Source organism: Pongo abelii, chromosome 10, assembly GCF_028885655.2.
Source record: "Pongo abelii isolate AG06213 chromosome 10, NHGRI_mPonAbe1-v2.0_pri, whole genome shotgun sequence".
Classification (NCBI taxonomy): Eukaryota; Metazoa; Chordata; class Mammalia; order Primates; family Hominidae; genus Pongo; species Pongo abelii.
In genome coordinates this window covers 59259365-59271432 of record NC_071995.2, presented here as the reverse complement: position 1 = coordinate 59271432, position 12068 = coordinate 59259365, and the positions used below count along the sequence as shown (strand labels likewise).

General features: G+C 35.4%; 1 pseudogene; it reads left to right on the top strand.

Moving 5' to 3' along the window:
- The first annotated feature begins 4964 nt into the window (after window positions 1–4964).
- Window positions 4965–6741, top strand: LOC100938142 (piggyBac transposable element-derived protein 3-like; annotated as a pseudogene).
- Window positions 6742–12068: the final 5327 nt, after the last annotated feature.

Genomic DNA, 12068 nt, shown 5'->3' with positions numbered 1-12068 from the left:
ACCTTGGGTCTTAAGGGAACATCAGAAGCGGTCTGGCAGTACTCCTTGTGGCCAGGGTTGGTGGTGGGTATGAAGTGAGGTTCTTCTGCCTTGGAAAGAGTAGAAAGGATCTTGTGGTTTGAGTGCCAGCTCAACTGCAGCACAATAGAACACCAGGTAGACTTCTAAGGTTTTGACTGTGGTCCTTGACTCCCAGGCAGCACTTTTGGACCCCCCAGAGGCTTGGGAGACCTCAGTGCCCTGAAGAGAAGGACATAGGCCTTCAGGTCTGACCCAGCACAGTCATAGTGATAGTGACCACAAGAAGGGTTTCTGTCACTCCATCCCCAGCTTTAGGTGACTTAGAACAGAAAGAGAGAGAGAGAGAGTGAGAGAGAGAAAATGAGAGAGAAAGACTCTGTGTGTTTGGAGAAAGTAAAGAAAGAGAATAAGAGTCTCTGCCTGATAATCCAGATAATTATCTGGGGTCTTGTCCAAGACTATCGAGGCAGTACTTCTACAAGTCTGCAAGAACCACAGTGTAACTGGGCTTGGGGTGTCCCCTAAAAGCAGATACAGCTTAGATCACATCCAAGTTTTTCAAATATCTGGAAAGCCTTTCCACCGGCTACAAATATGCTCAGACAGTGAAGACTACAATAAATACCTAACCTTTCATTGACCCAGCACTGAAGAACATCTATTAGAATCAACATCATACTGAAAAACATGACCTCACTATATAAACTAAATAAGGCACCAAGAACCAATCTTGGAAAAACAGAGATATATGACCTTTATGACAGAGAATTCAAAATAGCTGTACTGAGGAAACTCAAAGAAATTCAAGTTAACAGAGAGAAGGAATTCATAATTCTATTAGATACATTTAACAAAGAGATTGAAATAATTGAAAAGAATTAAGCAGAAATTATGGAGCTGAAAAATGCAATTGGCATTATGAAGAATGCTTCAAAGTCCTTTAGTAGTAGAATGGATCAAGCAAAAGAAAGAATTAGTGAGCTTCATGCAAGGCTATTTGAAAATAAACAGGCAGAGAAGACGGGAAAAAAAAGAAACAATGAAGCATGCCTACAGGATCTAGGAAATAGCCTCAAAAGGGCAACTCTAAGTGTTATTGGCCTTAAAGAGGAGGTAGAGGAAGATGGGTAGAAAGTTTATTCAAAGGGATAATAACAGAGAACTTTCCAAACCTAGAAAAAGATATCAATATCCAAGTACAAGAAAGCTTTAGAACACCAAACAGACCAACACAAAAAAGATTACCTCAAGACATTTAATAATCAAATTCCCAGAAATCAAGGATAAAGAAAGGATCATAAAAGCAGCAAGAGAAAATAAACACATAACATAAAATAGGGTTCCAATATGTCTAGAAGCAGACTTTACAGTAGAAACCTTACAGTCCAGGGGAGAGTGTTACGATTATATTTAAAGCGCTGAAAACACTTTTACCTTAGTATAGTGTATCTAGTGAATATACCCTTCAAACATAAATGAGAAATAAGGACTTTCCAAAACAAACAAAAGTTGAGGGATTTCATCAACACCAGACCCATTCTACAAGAAATGCTAATGGTAGTACTTCAATCAGAAAGAAAAAATACATTAATGGGCAATGAATAATCACCTGAGTGTACAAAACTCACTGGTAATAACAAGGACATGGAAAAACATAGAATATTATAACCCTGTAACTGTGGTGTGTAAACTACTCTTGTTCTAAGTAGAAAGACTAAACAATGAACCAATAAAAAATAATAGCTACAATGTTAAAGACATAGTCAATGCAATACGATATAAGTAGAAACAATAAAAGTTAAAAAGCATGGGATAAAATTAAGGTGTAGAGTTTTTATTAGTTTCCTTTTATTTGTTTGTTTATGCAAATAGTGCTTAGTTGTTAGCAAGTTAAAAAGAATGGATTTATTGTGGCACTATTCACAATAGCAAAGACTTGGAACCAACCCAAATGTCCAACAATGATAGACTGGATTAAGAAAATGTGGCACATATACACCATGGAATACTATGCAGCCATAAAAAATGATGAGTTCATGTCCTTTGTAGGGACATGGATGAAGCTGGAAACCATCATTCTCAGCAAACTATCGCAAGGACAAAAAACCAAACACCGCATGTTCTCACTCATAGGTGGGAATTGAACAATGAGAACACATGGACACAGGAAGGGGAACATCACACACCGGGGCCTGTTGTGGGGTGGGGGGAGGGGGGAGGGATAGCATTAGGAGATATACCTAATGTTAAATGACAAGTTAATGGGTGCAGCACACCAACATGGCACATGTATACATATGTAACTAAACTGCACGTTGTGCACATGTACCCTAAAACTTAAAGTATAATAATAAATAAAATCAGAAATGAAAAAAATGAGACATTACAACTGATACTGTAGAAATTCAAAGGATTATTAGTGGTTACTATGAGCAACCATCTTCCAACAAATTCTAAAAATTAGAAAAAATGAACTCGTATATGCATGCCACCTACCAAGATTGAACCAGGAAGAAATAAAAAACCTGAGCAGAACAAAAAAAGTAATTAGGTTGAAGCCATAATAGTCTTCCAGTAATGGAAAGCCTGGGACCTGGTAGCTTCGCTGCTGAATTCTATCAAACATTTAAAGAAGAACTAACACTAATCTTACTCAAACTATTCCAAGAAGAGAGGAGAGGGAAATACTTCCAAACTAATTTTACAGGGCCAGTATTACCCTGATACAAAAACCAGACAAAGATACATTAAAAAAATAAAAAACAACACTACAGGCCAATATCTCTGATAAATATCGATGCAAAAAATTCTCAACACAATACTAGCAAACAAAATTCAGCAGTACTTTAGAAAGATAATTTATCATGACCAAATGGTATTTATCCCTGTGGTGCAAGAATAGGTCCATACACTCAAATCTATATATGTAATACATCACATCAACAGAATAAAGGATAAAACCATATGGTTATTTCAATTGATGATGAAAATTATTTGATAAAATTCAACATCCTTATATAACAAAAACTCCCAAAAACTGTGTATAAAAGGAACATAGCTCAACATAATAAAAGCCATACATGACAGACCCCTACCTAGTATCATAATAAATGGGGGAGAACTGAAAGCCTTTTATCTAAGATCTGGAACATAACAGGGATGCCCTGTCACCATTGTTATTGAACATATTACTGGAACTCCTAGCTGGAGCAATCAGACAAGGAAATAAAGGGTATCCAAATTGGAAAGGAATAAATTAAACTATGCTTGTTTGCAGATGACATGATGTTATACTTGGGTAAATCTAAAGACTCCACCAAAAAACTATTAGAATTGATAAACAAATCAGTAACATTTCAGAATACAAAATTCAGAAGCACTTCTATATGGCAACAGTGAACAATGTGAAAAATAAATTTAAAAAAGTGTCACATACAACAGCCACACATAAAATTAAATACCTACAAATTAACCAAAGAAGTGAAAGATCTAGAATAAAAACTACGAAACACGGATGGAAAAAACTGAAGAGGACACCAAAAAAATGAAAAAACTCTTCCATGTTCATGGATTGTTAAGATGTCCATGCTACCCAAGCAATCTATAGATTCAAGGCAATCCCTACCAAAACACCAATGACATTCTTCAGAGAGAAAAAACAAACTAGTCTAAAATTTATATGGAATCACAAAAGACTCAGAATAGCCAAAGCTATCCTAGTGAAAAGAACAAAACTTGAGGAATCACATTACCTGACTTCAAATTATACAACAGAGCTATAGTAACCAAAAAAGCTTGATACTGGCATAAAAACAGAGATATAGACCAATGGAACAGAATAGAGAACCCAGAAACAAATCTACAGACCTTCAGTGTGACAGTTAATACTGAGTGTCAACTTGATTGGATTGAGGGATACCAAGTGTTAATCCTGGGTGTGTCTGTGTGGGTGTTGCCAAAATAGATTAACATTTGAGTCAGTGGTTTGGGGAAGGCAGATCCACCCTTAATCTGGTGGGCACAATCGAATCAGCTTCCAGCAAATATAAAGCCCACAGAAAAATGTGAAAAGGAGAGATGGGCCTGGCCTCCCCGTCTTCATCTTTCTCCAGTACTGGATGCTTCTTGCCCTCAGACATTGGACTCCAAGTTCTTCAGTTTTACAACTTGGACTGGCTCTCCTTACTCCTCAGCTTGCAGACAGCCTATTGTGGAACCCTGTGATCGTGTAAGTTAATACTTAATAAACTCATATATATGTATGTACATATATATATATATATACACATATATATATATATATATATCTTATTAGTTCTGTTCCTCTAAGAGAACCTTGACTAATACAATGAACTCATTTTTGATAAAGGTGCCAAGAACATACACGGAGGAAAAGACAGTCTCTTCAATAAATGCCGTTGAGATAACTGGATATCCATATGGAGAAGAAACTAGACCCCTGTCTCTAGCCATATACCAAAATCAAATCAAAATAGGTCAACATTTATGCCTATTGTTCCATTATTGGAACACTAAGCATGTGGGAGTGATTTATATCCTACTGTTCAAGATCATCGCCAAAGTCTGATTTTTCACATATGTCTGCCTCCTGAGGGTACGTGTTATCACATGGTGCACAGACTTAGTCACTGCTGAAGATACTGGCATGCTGGGAGCTTGACAAAAAGTGATGTGAATTTTTGGAAACATTTTTGAGGAAGTATCCAAAGACAGGTACATATAACTTTACTGCATTACCTCTTATATAGTATTTTTTTATTACTTCTCTACTAGTTATGCTATTGTGCTGTAAAAAGAAAATACCGAAATTATTATTGTTGCATTAGTTATAGGTTTGACATTTTGCATGTTCCATTTTTGGAACACTAGGCAAAATGACTACCACTGGGACTAATAATACTTTTTTTTCCCGTTTTAGTCCCAAGATGCCTCAAACTCTAAGTTTACATGAAATAACTGACCTTTTAGAGACAGATGACATCATAGAAGCAAGTGCTAGAGTGATACAACCACCTGAAAATGCTACAGCACCTGTTTCTGATGAGGACTCAGGAGATGAAGAAGGTGTACTAATAAATAATCTGCCAGGTTCTTTGTTGTTTGCAACTGCATAACTTATTCAAGATGGCTGGGATGCTGAATCTGACTTCGATGATCCCTCATACGCACATAACGATGACTTTCCTCGCAAAGTTCCATCTACCTCTACTGTGTAGCAACCTCCACCATCGAGGAGGAGGAAAGTGACAAAAGTTGTTTTCAAATGGCAAAAGGCTGATCTAACTGCACAACCTCTAGCAGGTAGAGTTACAGAACCATCAAAAGGTTTCTTTACCAAAATGAGAACTCCCACAGAACTTCTTGAACTTTTTCTTGATGAAAAAGTTCTTGACAATGAACTCATTGTCAAGTTCTCCAACTTATATGCTGGAAGTAAGGGTGTACATCTTGGTTTGACTAGCTCCAAATTCAAATGTTTTCTGGGAATTATTTTTCTGAGTGCCTATGTCTCAGCTCCTGGGAGGCGTATGTTTTGTAAACAAAGAACAGATGCGCATAATGTACTGGTGAGTGCTGCCATGAGATGTGACCGCTTTGAAAATATATTTTCTAATTTGCATGTTGCTGACAATGCAAATTTGGATCCAATGGACAAGTTTTCCAAGTTACAGCCTCTCATAAGCAAACTCAATAAGATATGTATGAAATTTGTTCCAAATGAAACATATTTCAGCTTTGATGAATCCATGGGTCCTTATTTTGTTCGTCACGGGTGTGAACAATTTATTGGGGAAAAGCCCATTCAATTTGGCTGTAAGTTTTGGTGTGGTGCCACATGTCTGGGCTACATTTGCTGGTTTTAGCCATATCAGGGTAAAAACCAAATACTAAACACGAGGAATACAGTATCGGTGCATCATTCACCCTTCAGTTTAGAGAGGCACGCCCTGGACAATACCATTTTATATTTGATAACTTTTTCACCAGCATTCCACTTCTTGATAAGCTCAGTTCAATGGGACATCAGGCAACAGGTACAGTGAGAAAGGACAGCATTGACAAAGCTCCACTGGAATCAGATACAGTGCTAAAGAAAAAAGAAAGAGGCACATTTGATTATCGAATTGATGGCAAAGGCAATATTGCCTGCAGATGGAATGATAACAGTGTTGTCACTTTTGCCTCATCTGGTGCTGGTATCGATCACCTGTGTCTTGTCAATCACTATTCCTAGAAACAGAAAAAGAAGACCCAAGTTCTGCAGCCAAACATGATCAAAGTGTATAACCAGTTCATGGGAGGCACAGACAGAGCTGATAAAAACATCGATAAGTATCAGGCAGGAATCCATGGAAAGAACTGGTATTCAAGCTCTCTTGTTCTGTTTCAAATTGGTCTTACAAAATGCTTGGTAATTGCATAAAATATGATGAGAAGCCAGTGGATTTTCTGGAGTGTCGCTGACGTGTGATATGTCATTATCTGCGGACCCATGGTCATCCTCCAGAACCTGGCCAAAAAAGAAGATCTTCTCAGAAGCATAACATTGACTCACATTATGATGGCATAAATCATATGATAGCCAAACAGGAAAAGCAAACGCGATGTGCTGAATGTCATAAGAACACCACTTTTCGATGTGAAAAATGTAATGTTGCTTTACATGTGAAGTGTTCTGTTGAATATCACACTGAGTAGCAGGTGTCATGAGACCAAAAAAACCCACATTATTTTATACATTATGTACAAGGTAGCAGTGATTTTGCCTAGCTTTCCATTTTTGGAACACCACATAACTCAACAATGGTGAGTTTTTTTTTCTCTTCAAATTCTTGTCCCTTGAAGTCCCTTGAATTTTTCTAGGAAATATATATGAATTTCATGACCAAATTCAGAAAATTTCAACCTCGGCATAAATGAATTAAAGACTTAAACCTAAGACCTCAAACTACAAGAGTGTTTCCTCAAACTACTTTGGGGGAAATCTCCAGGACATTGGTCTGGGAAAAGATTTCTTGAACAATACCCCACAAGCACAAGCAGCCAACACAATAATGAACAAATGGGATCACATCAAGTTAAAAAGCTTCTGAGCAGCACAGGAAACAATTAACAAAGTGAAGAGACAACACAAAGAATGAGAGAAAATATTTGCAAGCTACCCATCTGACAAGGGATTAATAACCAGAATATATAGGGAGCTCAAACAACTCTACAGGAAAAAATCCAATAATCCTATCGAAAATGGGCGAAATGTTTGCATAGACATTTCTCAAAAGAAGACATACAAATGGCAAAAAGCCATATGAAAGGTGCTCAATATCATTGATAATCAGAGAAATGCTGATCAAAACTAAAATGAGATATGATCTCACCCCAGTTAAAATGGTTTATATCCAAAAGACAGTCAATAACAAATGCTGGCTAGGATGTGGAGAAAAGGGAACCCTTGTACACTGTTGGTGGGAATAAAAATGAGCACAACCACTGTGAAGAACAGTTTGGAAGTTTCTCAGAAAACTCACAATAGAGCAACCGTATGATGCTGCAATCCCACTGCTGGGTATACACCCAAAAGGGAGGAAATCAGTACATCAAAGAGATATCTGCGCTCCTATGTTTGTTGCAGCACTGTTAATAATAGCTGTGATTTGAAAGCAACCCAAGTGTCCATCAAAAGATTAATAGATAAAGAAAATGTGGTACATATACACAATGGAGTACTATTCAGCCATGAAAATGGATGAGATCAAATTATTCACAACTACATGAATGGAACTGGAGATCACCATGCTGAGCTTAATAAGCCAGGCACAGAAAGACAAATATTACATGTTCTCATTTAGTAGTGGGATCCAAAAATCAAAACAATTGAATCAATAAACATAGAGAATATAGAAGGACAGCAGAGGGTGAAAGGGGTAATGAGTTGGTGGAGGTAGTGCTGGAAATGGTTAATAGGTACAAAAAAATAGAAAGAATGAATAACACCTACTGTTGATAGCTCAATAAGGTGACTATAGTCAATAATAACTTAATTGTATATTTTGAAATAACTTAAAGAACGTAATTGGATTGCTTGTAACTTAAAGGTTAAATGCTTGAGGAAATGGCTACCCCATTATTCATGATGTGCTTATTTCATATTTCCTGTAATTATCAAAACATCTCACATACTTCACATATATATACATTTACTATTTACCCACAAAATTATAAAAATAAAAATGTTAAAAGTACTATAATCAAGTTTATCCATGTAAGATGTACATATTGATCAAAAGTGAATAGAAAATCAAGAAAGAAACTGAACACATATATGGTCAATTGGTTTTAAGCAATAGTGATTCCCAGGCAATTCACTGGAAAAAAATGTATAGTTTTTTCCACAATTTGTGATGAAACAGTTGAATAAAGAATATATAAACCTAGTCGTTTCCACAAATAAAAAAATCAAATCAAAATAGAATGTAAATTAGTATCAGAAAAATATTGAGCTAGGGAATAATTTCTTATGCACAATACAATAAGCATTAACGATAAGAGAAAAATTGACAATTTGGACTTGATGCAATTTTAAAATGTTTATTTCTTGCCGTCTTGAAACCAAGCTGAAGTTGTTGAACATTCTCAGGCACTGATAATTGTTAGGATTTTGCATGTAAAAACTAGCCCCAGCCCTGAGCCAAATTATTTAAACCCTCATATAAACTCTCACCCATTCCCCTTGCAATGGACATATCTGGGTAGAACACCTTTCTTGCAGTGTGTTGTGAGTATGCTGTAGCCCTCTGCATGTAATTTCCCCTAATAAATACGTTGAATTGATTATCATAGCATTTAGTGCTTCTTTCTTTGGAATCCTAACTGGCTCCATCTCTGGATACTTTGGCGTAGGCCCTTGTGGGAACTACCCTGCAGCCACTTTTGCGTCAACTGCAGCTGAGGGTTCAGCTGAACAGAACAGTTATACATATATCTAAGACTAGTAATTCTGTAAGTATTTCCATAAAGGGAAGAAAAGAAAAATTCTTACAAAGAACTGTACTTCAATAATTATAGCAGCTTTATTTATAACACATTAAAACTGGCAACCAATAAACAAGTGAATGGATGATGTCAATCAACAAGTGAATGTCAATTAACATGTAAATTTTTAAAGGAATATAGGGATGCCCATACAAAGGAATAATACTCAAGAACAAACTACTAATGCATGCCACAACATAGATGAATCTCAGAAGCAGTATAAGTGAAAGAAGCCAGGCACAGTCATCTATGGACTGTATGATTCTATTTATGTGGAATTCTTTTTTTTCTTTCTTTAAGCTTTTTTCTACTTTATTTTTATTTTATTTTACTTTATTTTAGGTTGGGATACATGTGCAGGTTTGTTATGTAGGTAAGCTCATGTCACAGGGGTTTGTTGTACAGATTATTTCATTACTCAGGTACTAAGCCTAGCAGTAGTTATTTTTTTCTGATCTCCTCCTTCTCCCAACCTCCATCCCCAAGTAGGCCCCAGTGTCTGTTGTTCCCCTCTATGTGTCCATATGTTCTCATCATTTAGCTCCCACTTATAAGTAAGAACATGGGGTATTTGGTTTTCTGTTTCTGCGTTTGTTTGCTAAGGATGATTCTATTCATATGGAATTCTAGAGGAGGCAATGCTATAGTGACCAATTTCAGATTGACAGTTGCTAAACCAGATTAGGGGAAAATAATTTTACAAGAGGCATGATACATATGTTTATGGCTGATGGAAATGCTCTATATCTTGATTGTGATAATGATTACATGATAATACACATTTGTCAAAACACATATAATTGTTTCCTTAAACTTGGTGAATTTAAATGCATGTAAATTATGCCTCAAAATGGTGATTAAAAAGAAATAAATTATAAGTTCTGGTTCGTACATAGTAGGTGGTGAAAATATAAAAATTAGTAGTATTAGTTTTTTCTGGTAAGTACTAATTACATTAAAGGTGCTTAACAAATAATAAAGAGATAATAAAGTCTGTATTTAATTATTATATTTTTTATAAATATATGTAATTGTATTCATAAATATGTTTGCAATAAGTGAAATTAAAATAAATATTCTGAAAATTTATTTTGCACTTGATCAAATGTTGACTATATTGATGATAGATGATTTTATTGTAAAAAATGTCATATTAAAATACTACCTCATCATATGTTGTTCTTTTTCTTTTTGAGATGGAGTCTCGCACTGTCACTCAGGCTGGAGTGCAGTGGTGTGATCTCGGCTCACTGCAAACTCTACCCCCAGGTTCACGCTGTTCTCCTGCCTCAGCCTCCCAAGTAGCTGGGACTACAGGTGCCCGCCACCACGCCCCGCTAATTTTTTGTATTTTTGGTAGAGACGGGGTTCCATCATGTTAGCCATGATAGTCTTGATCTCCTGACCTCGTGATCTGCCTGCCTTGGCCTCCCAAAGTGCTGGGATTACAGGCGTGAGCCACGGCACCCAGCCATATGTTGTTATTTTCTAATGAAGTTATTTACAATCGTGGTCATTATTACATTACATGTAATCAGAGCTATATATTTAACAATTATTGATATAATAAAATTATAAGAGAAAATAAAAATCTTACTTGCATAATACTTTGTGCTATGTGTCATTTAGTTGTTGTATTCTATACCATTAACTTGATACATAGAGAAAAGATGTACATAAAAAATTGAAGGAAAAACATATCTACATCATATATGTATGTGTGTGTGTGTGTGTGCTTGTTTGCACATACCAGAGAGATAAGGAAGAGTTAAGTTATGACTCTTTTACAAGTTAATAGTTTACAAATTTATGATCCAGAGTGGTATTTCTAAACATTATCCAGGGTCCAGGAACCAATTTCACTGGAATCATTTGAGGTACTAGAGAAAGAAATACACCTTAGCCAACCTTCTGCACTGTACCTTTGATCTACTGAATCATTGTCTCTTTGAGTAAAGCAAAATTTTTTTTAAAGAAAATTATAATGTCCACTAAAGTTTTGTAATCCTTAATTTATCTTGATATATTGTTTTATTTTCTATGTACCTTATTTTCATGTAACTTTCTATTTATTTTGGCTTTCAATAATTGCTCTGTAGTTTTCATAGGTTTTCACATGTACTATCTAATATTATCTATATAACAATGAGGTAAATAGTAATTTCTTAGCACTCTTTTATTGCCAGAAAACATAACAACATACATTTTATTCATATTTTTCTGGTTGAGTAGATCATTAAAGCCTGTTGAAAGAAATCGATTCCTGTTAACAGATTCTGAGGAAAGCACAAGCTGTGGTTCCTTACTTCCACTCCAATATAAAAAATAATAGGAAATGTTACTTGAGACGGTATTATTTGGAAATAGCTAGATATAACCTGGGGGTTAATTTGTCTTGTATCATTTCTTTTTATAATTCTCCAAATTGATATAGACCCATAATTGTTTGGGTTCCAAAAAACAAATATTTCAATTAGGCCCCCAAATAGAAGCTTTTGACATATATTTTCTTCTGTCAACTTTGGTTTCATGAGAAAATTGGAATTTATAGTCTGAAAAAATATAATTCCCAGAATCATACTAACACCAGTGATTTTTCTGTTATGAATCAACAAGTTATATACACTTACCTTTATATGTTCACATACAGAAAATATTTATTTTATTTAAATTATTTTTGTGTGGTAATAATATAACTCAGTGTTCTGCAGAGCTTTAGGCTTTACAAAAGGGACGCATTCATATATATTAACTAATTTAATTCTCCTAATACTTTTATAAAGTGGTATCATTATCACCATTTTAATGAATGTCTGAGGCTCAGAGTTGAAGTGACTTCTTTAAGGCAATGGTGCAGGTAAATATGACTAATTATTGAGTCTTCTTTTTAATGATTATATAATTGATTAAAGTTTGTTGGCTGCAAGTCTGTCATTATTTTATATCTTATTTTAGAAATTATATCCAACCTCTGATTTCTATTTTCCAAAAAATAG